The sequence below is a fragment of the Manis javanica genome, chromosome 12 (assembly GCF_040802235.1).
Source record: "Manis javanica isolate MJ-LG chromosome 12, MJ_LKY, whole genome shotgun sequence".
In the NCBI taxonomy this organism is placed as follows: domain Eukaryota; kingdom Metazoa; phylum Chordata; class Mammalia; order Pholidota; family Manidae; genus Manis; species Manis javanica.
In genome coordinates, this window is record NC_133167.1 from 77233167 (window position 1) to 77247847 (window position 14681).

General features: G+C 35.5%; 1 pseudogene; it reads right to left on the reverse strand.

Moving 5' to 3' along the window:
• Window positions 1-14681, reverse strand: part of LOC140845298 (disintegrin and metalloproteinase domain-containing protein 2-like) — a 58675-nt pseudogene that overhangs the window by 8463 nt on the left and 35531 nt on the right.

Consider the following 14681-nt stretch of genomic DNA (forward strand, 5'->3'; position numbering starts at 1 on the left):
CAAAAATTTACAGCAAATTAATTTCAATGAAAATACTTTGAAAATAACCAAAATCTAAATAAATACCCTTATATTTTAAAAATGAATTATTAAACATCTTCCCAAAAATATGTCTATTTCCATTCAGATGGGTTCACTGGTAGATTCTATCAAATAATTTGGGAAGAATTAATACCAACTTTCCAAAAAAGTCCACTGTTATCCCAAAATTTAAACCCTTCAAAGGAACTACAAGAGAATCCCGATAAAAACCAGTGCCCCTCATAAATATTAGAGAAAAATCATGCAACAAATAGGATAAATACATAAAATAATAATGCATATGTCCAAATGTAGTTCATCCCAGGAAAAAAACTGTTTAAAAACTGTTATTCAAATATTTATAATTCAATAAAAAATACTTTAATGGCTAAAAGAATAATGTAGAAAAAATACATTCATCTCAAAACGTGATAAAATTTATTTAGGACAAAATCTTGGGCAAACAAGGAATAAAAAGGAACTTTTTCAACCTAATTAAAAAGCCTGCATGAAAAACCTTCAGCTAACACATTTAATGGTGAAAGAGTAAGGAATCTGCCCCATAAGCCAGAAACACAGCAAAGACAGCCACACATAGTTTACATTGTAGTCGAGGTCTTAATCACTGTATAAGGCAAAAAATAGAAATTGAAAAAAATATAAAGATTGAAAAGGAAAATGTAAAACTGTACAATATGTGGTTGTACATGTGTAAAATTTTAATAAAGCTAAAGGCTCAGAACTAATAAGTTAATTTAGCAAAGCTGTAGGATACAAGTTCAATAAAATCTCAATATGCTACAATCGGAAATTTCAGAGTAATATCATCAGGTACAATTAGAAAAAACAATTAAAGGCCAATCTATTTACACTTAATAATTTCTCCAAAGGAAAAAAAATGAGAAAATACTGTCTTTTGTAGGATGCCAACCATGATGAGAATAATTCAGACACCCCAACAAAATAACCTACTTTCAAAAGTGAGCAGAGACACCTGCACAATATGTAGGAGGAGGCAGAGGTTCCAAGAAGCTATTCCTGTTTAAGATCTTCTAATCCTTCCTATCATTTCTTCTTCATTATAACCATTGTAATCATCGCACAGTATCACAAGCAACATATCCTCACCATCACTAAAAACTATAATCAAAGATAAGTAAAAATTTAATAAGCAGCACTCAAGATCATTAATAACAATAGTCTGCTGCCATCAGACCATGTATTGATCCAGTTCCATGATCACCTAAGTTTTGTTTTCTATAGCCACCTCTGGGATCATTATTTTCATATGGGTTCCTCCCGAATCAGAGCCTGAGATAAACATTGGAGTGCAAGTTTTTCTAGGAAAATGATTGTGAAACCAGGAGGGAAGGAATGGAGAGAATGAGATGTCATCATTTGTTGCTGTAAGCAGTGGGGCTTGATTCTCTAGGACATCTGAGAAGCAGGAAATGGTTCCAGGAATTGTCCACCAGGAGTAAGGCTCCAGCCACCAACTGCACGACAGTTTCCCCAACTCCCCCGACTATTCAGTCCTGATTCTGTAAAACCTCACAGTGTACCCTGAGAATACTGATGGCAACAGCAAACAAACTCACTAGGTCTTTGAGGCACGATAAGAACACTGCAAAAGACCTTCTCTATTGACAGAAGGCTGAATAAATTACATCTGAAATCAATAGATACCAAGAGCTGAGGCTGAGCCAAGGCAGAATGAAGGAGAGTCATACAGACGAGGCCGTACTAATAAATCATTCTTGCTTATCAAATCATCCATTAAATGATAAAGATCATTCAAATAAGCACAAGTAATAAATGTAGAGTTAAATACCATATGAGAAAGCAAGTGTGTCATTAGATTACAGGAGATACAGAGATAGAGATATACAGCACTGGCATTGAATACATATATATATACATATAAACACATACACATATATTGATTTGGGGGGTCACTGATCACAGCTTATATTCAACCATTATTATTTTAATAACTAGACTTTCTTAAACTAAATACACCAACTTATTTTCATATAAACCACATATATAAAGCATCTTACATGGCTTCTGGGTTCATTATGCAGATAGCTCCTGAGCACTGGCATTTGTTAATGTCATCATAGCTATTCCCATACTGAGGCTCAGTAGTTGAGCCATAATAACTGCAAGTGATTCCAGATTTAAGCTTCCGGGATCCTGGAAAAAAAAATACATGTACACACTCACATGTTAGGAGATAATTCATTTACCTAGAGAATAATGAATTATTAAAAACTGTCCTTTGATAAAACATAATAAAGACATTTAATATGTTAACCACAGAAATGCCATCCAAGTTGGCCTAATATGTTATAGGTAGCAATTACCAATATGAGAAGAATATGAAGAGTAAAATCTGAAATGTTACCAAAATGCAAACGTCCTGTTCACTTGGTGGCATCAGTCCAAGAAAAAAAAGACCCCAATAACTTATTAATTATATATAACAATAGTTATAGTCATATTTGTACCCAAGAAAGAAAATCTTTAAAGATACACACATAATGTGGGAAATTATTAATAGATTGTGTTCATTTATAATTTATTTGAAGATGAAGACTTACTATGAATGTTACATACATTTTTTTAAAAATCATAAATTAACCCACTGATTTAATTTACATTATGGTAAATGATGACTGATGATAAGAATGCTGGCTATCCATTCTTCCTCAGTTACTTAAACTCTTTTCAAAACTAAAATGCCTTTATCATTCTTCTTTTTATAAATGTAAGATACTTATTATACCACATTTGGACCATACAAAAACATATGAAGCTTAGGGAAAATCCACAGATTACACTGCGTCTTCAAATACATCTAATAACATTTTGATGAATACACTTCAAGACAGGGTTCTATCTCTCCCACTAAAACCTGCACAGAATAGAGGGGCTACTCTCTTGACAAGTCTGAAAGTACAAGCAGTCAGAAGGGAAGAACACTAGAATTCACAGCACCGCCGACCTGGAAGTGAGTTTATATCCTTTGGCCTGATGGCCCGTAGCCAGAGTTTGGAGGTGAGCACTGTAGTAGTGTACAGAGAGAATCAGGAGAAATTTTCTAATTCTGGATTGAGGAGTGGGAAAGAAAACTCCTACATCTCAGGGAGAGTGGGGAAATCCCGTTTATTTTTCTCTCCTGCTCCTCTGTTCTCCCATGCCTTGTCCCCCAGATGGCTCTGAAGGGGCAGCGGCAGCCCCAGGTAGCTCTGTGCGGGAATCTGCAGTCAGAGCTCACCTCCAGGCAACCACCTCCTCCTCTCCTTTCGGTGGAGCTGTGGCTTCAACAGCTTGGGTTCAAACAAGGTGGGTTCTTTTTGTTATTTATTTGTTTATTTATTATTGAAGTGTAGTTGGCATAGTTTTGTTTTCTTGTACTCTGTCTCCCCCTGCTTGGCCATAGAAGTGGGAAAGGGTCTATCCAGGCAACTAAAAAGGGCAGCCTCAAGAAACTGACATGTGCCAGGGAGACAGCAGAGGTATGAATTTGGGTAATCAATCCCATAAAACAACCTATCCATCTATCTCTGTATCTATGTACCTATCTCTCTCCCTCTCATCAGCATCATCATATTCTCTATCGTGCATCTATCTTTTAAGTATTAGCCATTGTACCAATTAGAGAAATAGTACAAAACCTGCAGAGTGAGCCAGCAGCCTGCAGATCAGGAGAGGCAGTGATGCAGTTCCTGTCTGAAGGCCAGCAGGCTGGAGACCAAGGTGATACAATGGTGCAGATGAAGCCTGAAGGACAGTCTGCTGACGAATGCCCTCTTGCTTAGGCAGAGTTGGTCTTTTTGTTCCATTCAGGCCTTCAACTGTCTGTATGATACCCACCCACATTACGGACAGCAATGTGCTTTATACAAATTTCACCCATTTGAGTATCAATCTCATAAAAAACCCTCCAAACTGACATAAATTAGCCATCGCAAGCATTCCTCAAACTTTACAGGTCCAGGTACAAAATAAACCTCTTCTTCCACCCTTCCATTTCCTATCTGCCTCCAAAGCCTACCCCACCTTCCTCTACCTAGTTTTTCAGGACAAATCTGAGGCATAATAATGATTTTTCCATCATACATGCAATGCATCTGATAAGTTAGCAAGCCCTTCTGTTTTATTTTCATAATTTATACCAGATAAAAACTACTCACATATCCGAGAATAAAATACTAGTTTATATTCACTCATCTGCAAGTGTCTCCTATTTGGTCTCCTTGCTTTGTACCCTTGCCCCCTGACAATTACTTCTCTTTAAGGTTACCGGAGAAATACTTCTCTCTGGCTTAAAAACTTGTAGTGCCTACTCATTGCAAAGAGAATAAAATCCAAAACTGTTTATCATGATCTTCAAGGACCTATACAATCATACTTTCACCTACTTCAATGACCCTTGTTCATGACATTCATTTCCATTTGAAATAATGATCTTTCTCATGGACTGATTTCCTAGACCTTCCCGTGACTGCTTTTGTCTCGTCATTCATACCTCCTTTTCAGCATCTCCTCAGACTTTCTCTCTGATCTACTATATATCCTGTCCATTTTTACCATATTATCCTAATGCTATTAACTGAAACAATATTATGACATTATTTTAAGTTAAATGATCTTACATTTCTAAGGTGAAATGATCCTACTTTCGTTGGATAAAATCACTTTGGTCATAGTCTGTTATCTTTATAGATGGCTGGATTCAGCTGATTAGTATTTTGACTTACCTCCACTAGGTTAGTGAATAAATTAGCCTCTAATTTCCTTTGTGCAGCAACCTCGTTTGATATTTTTATTATTGTGGTAATGCTGACTTCCAGTTGTGTGAAAGGTGTTCTCTTTTTCTATTCTCTACAAATGTATGAGATTGAAAGAATCAGTTCCCTCATAATCATGTAGAATGCTCCCCTAAAAGCATTGTCTTTTACCTTGTGATACTTTCAGATAAATTAATTCCTTTAGTAGTTTGGTGTTATTCTGAATTTCTACTTTCTTCTTGTGCAAGTTTTAGTAAATTACTGGCTCCCTTTAACAATGTTTTCAAATTTATCTAAGTTATACAGTGTTCTATTATTACCTTAATAGTATCTATATCTGTAGCATTTCCCATTATTTTCATGATTTTATTAATATAAGCCTGCTCTGTTTTATAAAAATCAGTTCTGCTGGAAATATGCTTGCCTTTTAGGTTTTTAAGGTCTAATATCCTTTTTGAATATCTCTATTCTACCTCTAATCTTTCATAGGTTTCTGCTTTTATCTTAATTTCCTGCCTTCCACTTGTTTTCATGTTATTCTGTTTTTATTTTCTCATATACGTTTGGATAATCAGCTCATTGATTTTCAGTTTATTTTCTGCCAGTTTATTAGACACTAATTTCCTTAACTATTCTGCCTTTCCTCCCCCACTCCTCAAACTTCAGCAGAAATTATTTGTGATACATTTAGATATTATTGATTTCCCATATCATGATCTTCTAATTTCCAACAATGCTTTTGACTTAAAGTCTACTGTCACTATTTTATTTTAATTTTTCATTTTTGTTTAGTGCATGACAAAACTGCCTTGGCAATTTGTCATAAATCTCTTAAAAATATGTCAGGTTGTATTTTTAGACTTCCTATTTTGTTACACTGATCAATTTATCTACACTGCAGTATCTTAATTACTATAGTTTTTAAGAAGTTATATCTTCAACTTTTCTTCAACTTCCAAAGTTGTTTTATATATTTTCCCTTTTATATTTACACATAGGAATTTAGTATCAGCTTGTCAATTTTTACCCAAAAAAAAAACCTGCTGAGACTTTGATTGGCATTGACATTGATCACTATAATATCGTAAAAGACAATTTAATTTAATATAAAGGTAATAAAATGACCCCTTCTGTAGCATATTGTTTCTTTCAACAAAGTAAGAAAAAAATTATATGAGATAATCAAAAACAATAGTAGTAATGTGCTACTAAAATGGGATATTTAGGAAAAAACTTCAAATACATTTAAGCAGGATTAATTTCCCTTTAAAAAGTACAAAGATGGGATTAAAAAATAAAATGCATTGTAAAAAGCTTAGATTTACAAACTGAGCTTTATTATTATATTAAAGTGTTTATAATAACCTAAAGCAAACATAATACCTAATAACACAATATTGAGTTTTTCCTCTGAGATCAGGAATGATACAAGAATGTCTGCTATTAATTACACATTATTCAATTCAACTCTTTCAACTGAATATTATTCTTGAGACCCTAGTTAATTACAGAAAAAAAATTTAAAGATATATATAGTGGAAAGGAAAAAAAGAACAAAATTGTTCTTATTGACACATGACAACATTGCACACAGAAGAATTTAAATCAAAAGCTACAAGTAAATATAGAAATACCATTGGATACAAGTCATTGTATATCATTTGTCTTTCACCATAAAAGAAACATGCTTAAGTTATATTTAAAATATATTTACTGATATCATCAAACAAGGCTAAATGCCTAGAATAAATCAAACAAAATATATGCTAAAATTTCTGCATGGAAGATTTATGCCTATTTGCCTCAATAATGAATTAACATTTTACTTGTTTCTTATTTAAGTGGAATATATTTCATCATTTTTATACTCACCTTGACTTTGCCATTAATATATCTCTTGTAAATAACTAATTAAAAAATTTTTAGAATAAAAGTACTTTTTAAAAATTTTAAATCAGAGACTCTGTCTGATTTGGTGAGTTTAATCCAGTTACACTCACATAATTGCTGTCATATGAAGATATATTAAAACCATTTTATTTTATATTTTCCATTTGTCTTACTTGTTTTTACATTTCTTCTTCCCTGGCTATGTTTACATTTCTTCCATTCGATTGTTACAGTGCTTTGCTTTTGTTAAGACCAATATTCATTGGATAGCCCAGCTCCAGCTATTTGCATCTTAAGACAACAAAAAATTTTAGCTATATTTATTCACTTTCAGTTTCATAATCTTGTAGCTTTTCATGGAAATAGACAATTTCTACCAATATGTCCTGAATGTTAGTCTTTTGTTTGGCAAATCTTTTGAGGGCTTATATGCCTGAAAATATTTTTACTGTGCCTCAGATTTCTTTTTAGTTATGAACTGTGCCTTCAAAGTACTTTTACCCTCAATACATTCCTTTAGCATCCAATGTGGCTTTTCTGACTATGGAATGTCTTCCTTATTTTATGATTTTCTTCCTTCTGGAAACATAACAACTTGTCTTCATATTTGATATTTTCATCTCATTGTTGTGCATATTTTTGCTCTTCTTTTTTTATTTTCCATGTGCCCTTTGCATATGACAACCCACGTTCGTCCCCTCCTGCCAGATGGTGTAGTGTGAGGTATCATGAGGAGATTCCCAGAGGGACTTCCTGACAGAGGCATTTTGTTGATCTGGCAGTGGCTGGAAACTGTTCTGTGAATGTAATTCTGTGAAATTTATTTTCATGTTCCCTTCAAAAGTTTTCTTATGATTTTAATATTTTCATCTCCATTATTCTTAATGTCTAGATATTGGTACTTGTACTTTAATCATCCATTTCTCTTAACTTTTCTTTTATCTTCCCTAACTTTTCCAATGTCTCCTGTAAAATGTCCTTATTCGGATTTTCCAATTTCATCATTTATGCTTCACATGCATTGATCTTATCCCTTATGCAATTAATCCTTTTCTATGATAGCTTACACTTTATTTTGTTTGAAATTCCTGGTTATAAGTACTTAATAAAACTGCTTCAAATGGTATATGTTGTGTAGTGTATTTTCCTCTGAGGCCGGAGGAAGTTGAATAGTCAGGATCTACATAGTCAACAGACAATACGTCTGGTAATATGTACTGTTGCAAGTCCTTGAGGACAAGAACTGACTTGTGTCAGCCTTTGGGAGTAAGTGAACTTGGCAAGACAGGTGGATGCATGTGGCCCAGGGCAAGGAGATGCGGACATCAAAACTGTTGATTTCTGACTTGCTTCTACTCAAACAAAAACTACTCAGTTATGGTTTCAGCTATACACTTTTAGAAAGGAGCAGCCCTGGAAGGACATAGTGCCAAGGGAGAGATGGTACTGGGTGTTTAAGTATCAGAGGGCAGAGTTTCCACCGTTTTCTTCAACAGCTCACTGCTGTGAGTAAACAATGACTGCTGCTGATTTTCCTAGTGAAAGATCAGGCAATGACTATCCAAGTGAAGTGTGGAGAATAAATAGGAAGAAGAATATTAAGAAAAGCTCTTCTCTGAATGCTCCTTTCACTGCAGAGACCACTACCCTCTGCCCATGAGCTGCAGACTTTCCAGTAAAGGATGGCATTTCCTTTCTCCTGGTAGTTAGCTGGCCTTTGGAGAGAATCAGTTCTGCTCTTAAGATTTCCTACTATTCCATGTGATTGGATAAACCAGTCATATTCCAGCTTTTGAGACTAGTAATGACTTGCCCATAACAATAAGCCACATTTTCCAAACTCTGAGTTGTGAATTTCAAAGATGAAACGTGTCTCCATTTGATTGATTCATTTATTTATTTTTTTAACTTAGCTTCCCTTGTTCACTGAAACAAGAGCATTATATATCGCCTCCCAAACTCCAGCAGACATTGTACAAATGCACAAAAAGTTTAAAAAGGCAAGTTCTATGTATCAGAATAACCATAGATAGGCTTTATGAAATAGGGCAAAAAACATACCAACTTTCAATACACCAGGATTTTCTACTAAGATTAATAATGTCAATTAGGGCATGTGATTCTGTTATTCTTCACCTATGCCCCACGAAGCACTTTAAGGCAGGTGATAAATAAGCTTCAAAGTTTAATTTTAACCTGGTTCATAATTATGTTAGCTACATAATTAAAAGACAGTTAAAAAATCCATCCTTGAAATTAAAATCAATTAATGATTAAATGTTGAGTATATGAAAAATTCATAAGCATTTTATAAGACTAAAAAAAATTGCAAAAGTTTTGTATGTAGTAAGTTCAATAAGGGCTTCTTATAATTCAAACATTTTTAACAGCAGCAGAGGCAAAGATCCCTAGAATCATTATGCAAATTTTAGGATACATAGAAATAATAAAATAGGGAAATATCTAACTGTATATTAATCTAAATAGCATTCTATATACATCTTAGTTGTGCAAATTAAACTATACCAACCAGAGCAACACCTCCTCCGTACTGAGGGTCACATATCTTCCCTTGAAAGGTTGCACCAACATACTTTGATTTTTCTCTGTAACTTAAGTTTAAAGAAAGGATCATAATCACATAAATTTGTAAAATTAAGCACGACTAATATTCAATGTGCCTAATGCAATTTCTGTTTTGCATATTTATATCATAAATTCATAGGTATTATCACCTAACATTAAGGTAACAAATCACAGGAAGTGAATAAATGTGTCTGCTTCCCTTGAAAACAATCAAATAGACTTAGACAACAATAGAAAGTGTATTCTCATATGGAATGTTGAGAAAATAATGATTCTTTCTGTAATGTTTCTTAAAAATAATTCAAGTAAATAATTCCTAAAATAACAAAATAATAAATAAATAACTAAAATTATTTCAAATTAGAAAGATAAGGAAATATGGTTTATAAATAGGCAGTCAGTCACTTTATGGACTGAAGTCTCCCCTTAATCAGACAGAATTAGCCAGAGCCATGCAAAGGTGGGGCATATCTGTAAGACAGAAAAATATTTAAAAGATTATAATTTTAGATATATATGATCATTTGCATAATATAATAATATATAATATACATATGTCCTCAATACTGATAAGAGAAAAACAAAGAGGTTACTAAATTGACAAGGTGGTTTATATCTTGTAAAATGCAACACCATGTGAATATGGTACGTCAGAGATATTAAATATACAAAATTATTTCTAAACCCTTGTTATTTTTGGCTTTATTTTATGGAAGTAAAGCATAAAGAGAAAAGGCCAAATTACTGTACTCATAGAATTCAGGCACATTGCTTCAGACAGATATTGTTAACATTTTATGCAGTAAGCTATTTAGTGATATGTATATACTTTAAGAAAGCATATGGTAACAAGACTGAAGGAATGAGTGTTAACTACAGAGCAATAAATGGGATGGTTGATATCAATAATTCTGCTACAAAATCTGTGTTGTGGAAAAACAGTATTCACATGATCTTATATGTAAGAAAAATTGGTTGAAATTTGGTTAAATATAGGTATGTTGCTTCTGTATAAGGTTTAGTAATGCCAAGATATGCTTACACAAGTAAAAATGCCACATCGTGTGGACGCAAAACAAGATATGATCTTTTCCATTTTAAAAATCTGTGTAATAAGTCATTAGCATCTCCAGTTACCGTAATTTTATTTTCATCCATCCAAAGCTCCAATGAAGATAGAATTATTGTAATATTAAATGAAGAAAAAATCTAAAATAGAAAACATAAAGAAAATATATTCAAACATCATGGTTTAAATAGGTTTGGGCAAACTCTATGTTGATGATAATAGGAAACAAGTGAACTGTAATTCTGGATTGGGTCTTATAAAGTACATTAGCAGGTAATAAATATTACTAATAAAAGAAGTAATAATGAACATTTTGAAATAGTTGTACTTAAGCAAGCCCACATCAAGTGTTTTATTAATTTAATCTTCACAGTAACCTAATTATGTACACACAATTAGTATTATTCCTACTGAAGAGCTGGAAGAGCAAAACTTAAAATGGTTATAGAATTTGCCCTACTTCACACAGCATGTGTATTCAGGCAGTGTCATAAAAGAAAGTATGGAAATTGTTTAAGTAACACAAGCAAATACGAAGATACTAAAAAGCAAACACAGCATTAGTCAATCCCATCAACTGGAAGACTTTTTGAGTAACAACACCTGCATCAGAACCCATTACACTGAAAAAGATAACCACCTTTTAGATTTAAATGTATATTGAATACTATGTAATGATTATCATTCTAAAATCTAATATACGGGGTTAAGAATTTGTTAAAATTGCCAATTTATTAGTTTTTAAACACCATTTGTTATTATAGAAATAATAAGTCAGTGTGAAAATTGGAAAATACAAAAACACGCTACAAACTCTTCTAAAAATCGAAATGGAAGGAACACTTCCAAACTCATTTTATGAGGGAAAGCATTGCCTTGATACCAAAGCCAAAGACACCACAAAGAAAAGAAAAGTTACAGGCCAATATCCCTCATGAACATAGGTGCAAAATGCTCAACAAAATACTGGCAAACTGAAGTTAAGAGCGCACGAAAGGATCACACACCATCATCAGCTGGCATTAATTCCAGGAATGCATGACTCATTCAAATTCCTCAAATCACTCAGTGCGATGCACTATGTTAACAAACTGAAGGGGAAAAATCATGATCACCTCAGTAGATGCAGAAAAAGCACTCGACAAAATTCAACATCCTTTCATGATAAAAACTCCTGATAAAATGGAGGCAGAGGGAACTACCTGAACATAATACAGGCTACATATAACAAGCTCCCAGCCAACATGATAATCAACGGTAAAAAGCTGAGAACTTTCCTCTAAGATCAGGAGCAAGGCAAGAATGCCTACTCTTGCCACTTTTATTTAAGACAGTATTGAAAAGTCCTAGCTAGGACAATTTGGTAAGAAAAAGAAACAAAAAGCATCCATATTGGAAAAGAAGAAATAAGACTGTCACTATTCACAGATTTTATATTATGTATAGAAAACCCTAAGGTATCCACTAAAAAAACCTAGTAAATAAATGCAGTAAAGTTGCAAGATAAAAAATCAACATGCAAAAATCTGTTGTATTTCAGCATAGTAATAACAGTCAAAAAGAGAAATTAGGGGGCGGAGCCAGGATAGCCGTGTGAGTAGAGCAGTGGAAATCTCCTCCCAAAAACACATAGACCTATGAAAACATAACAAAGAAAATTCTTCCTAAAATAGAGACCAGAGGACACAGGACTACACCCAGACCACATCCACACCTGCAAGAACCCAGCGCCTTGCGAAGGCGGTAAGATACAAGCCCCGGCCCGGCGGGATGCGAGCGCCCCTCCCCCCGGCTCCCGGCAGGTGGAAAGAAACCGGAGCGGTTTTTTTTTGGCGAGTGCTTTTTGGAAGCCTTAAAGGGACAGAGACCCCGTTGCTAGGGAGGCAGGGCGGCGGGACTGGTGAGCGGGTGCCTGGGAACGGCGCCTGAGGACAAAGATTATCGCGCGTTTTTCCCTGCAGGACCAGTGGGCAGGTGCTTTTTGGAAGCCTTGAAGGGACAGGGACTCCGGTGCTAGGGAGGCAGGGCAGCAGGAACAGTGAGTGGGTGCCTGCGACCGGCGCCTGAGGGAAAAAAAAAAAAATCCCGTGTTTTTTCCTTTTTTTTTTCTGTTCCCTCTCTCATTGTTGCTGTTGTTGTTTTGGTTTGGAGAGTGCTTTTTGGAAGTCTTAAAGGGGCAGGACAGGACACTTAGACCAGAGGCAGGGAATCTGGGGATCTCTGGGCACTCTAAACCCCTGGGCAACAGGGAGCACAGAGCCCCCTTACGGAGATAAATAGCCTCCCGGCCGCTCCCTCTCCAACGGAGCTCCACTACTTGGAGGAGCAGCCCCAGCCAGGCCACGCCCACTGCAAGAGCGGAGATAAACTCCATAGCAAACGGGTAGGTAGCAGAAGCCCTGTCTGCGCACAGCTGCCAAGCATAAGCCACTAGAGGTTGCTATTCTCCCAGGAGAGGAAGGCCACAAACCAACAAGAAGGGAAGCTCTTCCAGCGGTCACTCGTACCAGCTCTGCAAACTATCTCTATCACCATGAAAAGGCAAAACTACAGGCAGACAAAGATCACAGAGACAACACCTGAGAAGGAGACAGACCTAACCAGTCCTCCTGAAAAAGAATTCAAAATAAAAATCACGAACATGCTGACAGAGATGCAGAGAAAAATGCAAGAGCAATGGGATGAGATGCAGAGAAAAATGCAAGAGCAATGGGATGAAGTCAGGAGGAAGATCACCGATGTCAGGAAGGAGATCACAGAAGTGAAACAATCCCTGGAAGGATTTATAAGCAGAATGGATAAGATGCAAGAGGCCATTGAAGGAATAGAAGCCAGAGAACAGGAACGTATAGAAGATGACATAGAGAGAGATAAAAGGATCTCCAGGAATGAAACAACACTAAGAGAACTATGTGACCAAGCCAAAAGGAATAATATTCGTATTATAGGGGTACCAGAAGAAGAAAGAGGAAAAGGGATACAAAGTCTCTTTGAAGAAATAATTGCTGAAAACTTCCCCAAACTGGGGGAGGAAATAATCGAACAGACCATGGAATTACACAGAACCCCCAACAGAAAGGATCCAAGGAGGACAACACCAAGACACACAGTAATTAAAATGGCAAGGATCAAGGACAAGGAAAGAGTTTTAAAGGCAGCTAGAGAGAAAAAGGTCACCTATAAAGGTAAACCCATCAGGCTAACATCAGACTTCTCGACAGAAACCCTACAGGCCAGAAGAGAATGGCATGATATACTTAATGCAATGAAACAGAAGGGCCTTGAACCAAGGATACTGTATCCAGCACGACTATCATTTAAATATGATGGCGGGATTAAACAATTCCCAGACAAGCAAAAGCTGAGGGACTCTGCTTCCCACAAACCACCCCTACAGGGCATCCTACAGGGACAGCTCTAGATGGGAGCACTCCTAAAAAGAGCACAGAAAAAAACACACAACATACGAAGAATGGAGGAGGAGGAATAAGAAGGGAGAGAAGAAAAGAATCTCCAGACAGTGTATATAACAGCTCAATAAGCAAGCTAAGTTAGGCAGTAAGATACTAAAGAAGCTAACCTTGAAACTTTGGTAACCACGAATCTAAAGCCTGCAATGGCAATAAGTACATATCTCTCAATAGTCACCCTAAATGTAAATGGACTTAATGCACCAATCAAAAGACACAGAGTAATAGAATGGATAAAAAAGCAAGACCCATCTGTATGCTGCTTACAAGAAACTCATCTTAAACCCAAAGAAAAGCATAGACTAAAAGTCAAGGGATGGAAAAACATATTTCAGGCAAACAACAGCGAGAAGAAAGCAGGGGTTGCAGTACTAATATCAGACAAAATAGACTTCAAAACAAAGAAAGTAACAAGAGATAAAGAAGGATACTACATAATGATAAAGGGCTCAGTCTAACAAGAGGATATAACCATTCTAAATATATATGCACCCAATACAGGAGCACCAGCATATGTAAAGCAAATACTAACAGAACTAAAGAAGGAAATAGACTGCAATGCATTCATTTTAGGAGACTTCAACACACCACTCACCCAAAAGGATAGATCCACCGGGCAGAAAATAAGTAAGGACACACAGGCACTGAACAACACACTAGAACAGATGGACCTAATACACATCTATAGAACTCTACATCCAAAAGCAAAAGGATATACATTCTTCTCAAGTGCATATGGAACATTCTCCAGAATAGACCACATACTAGCTCACAAAAAGAGCCTCAGTAAATTTCAAAATATTGAAATTCTACAAACCAATTTTTCAGACCACAAAGGTATAAAAGTAG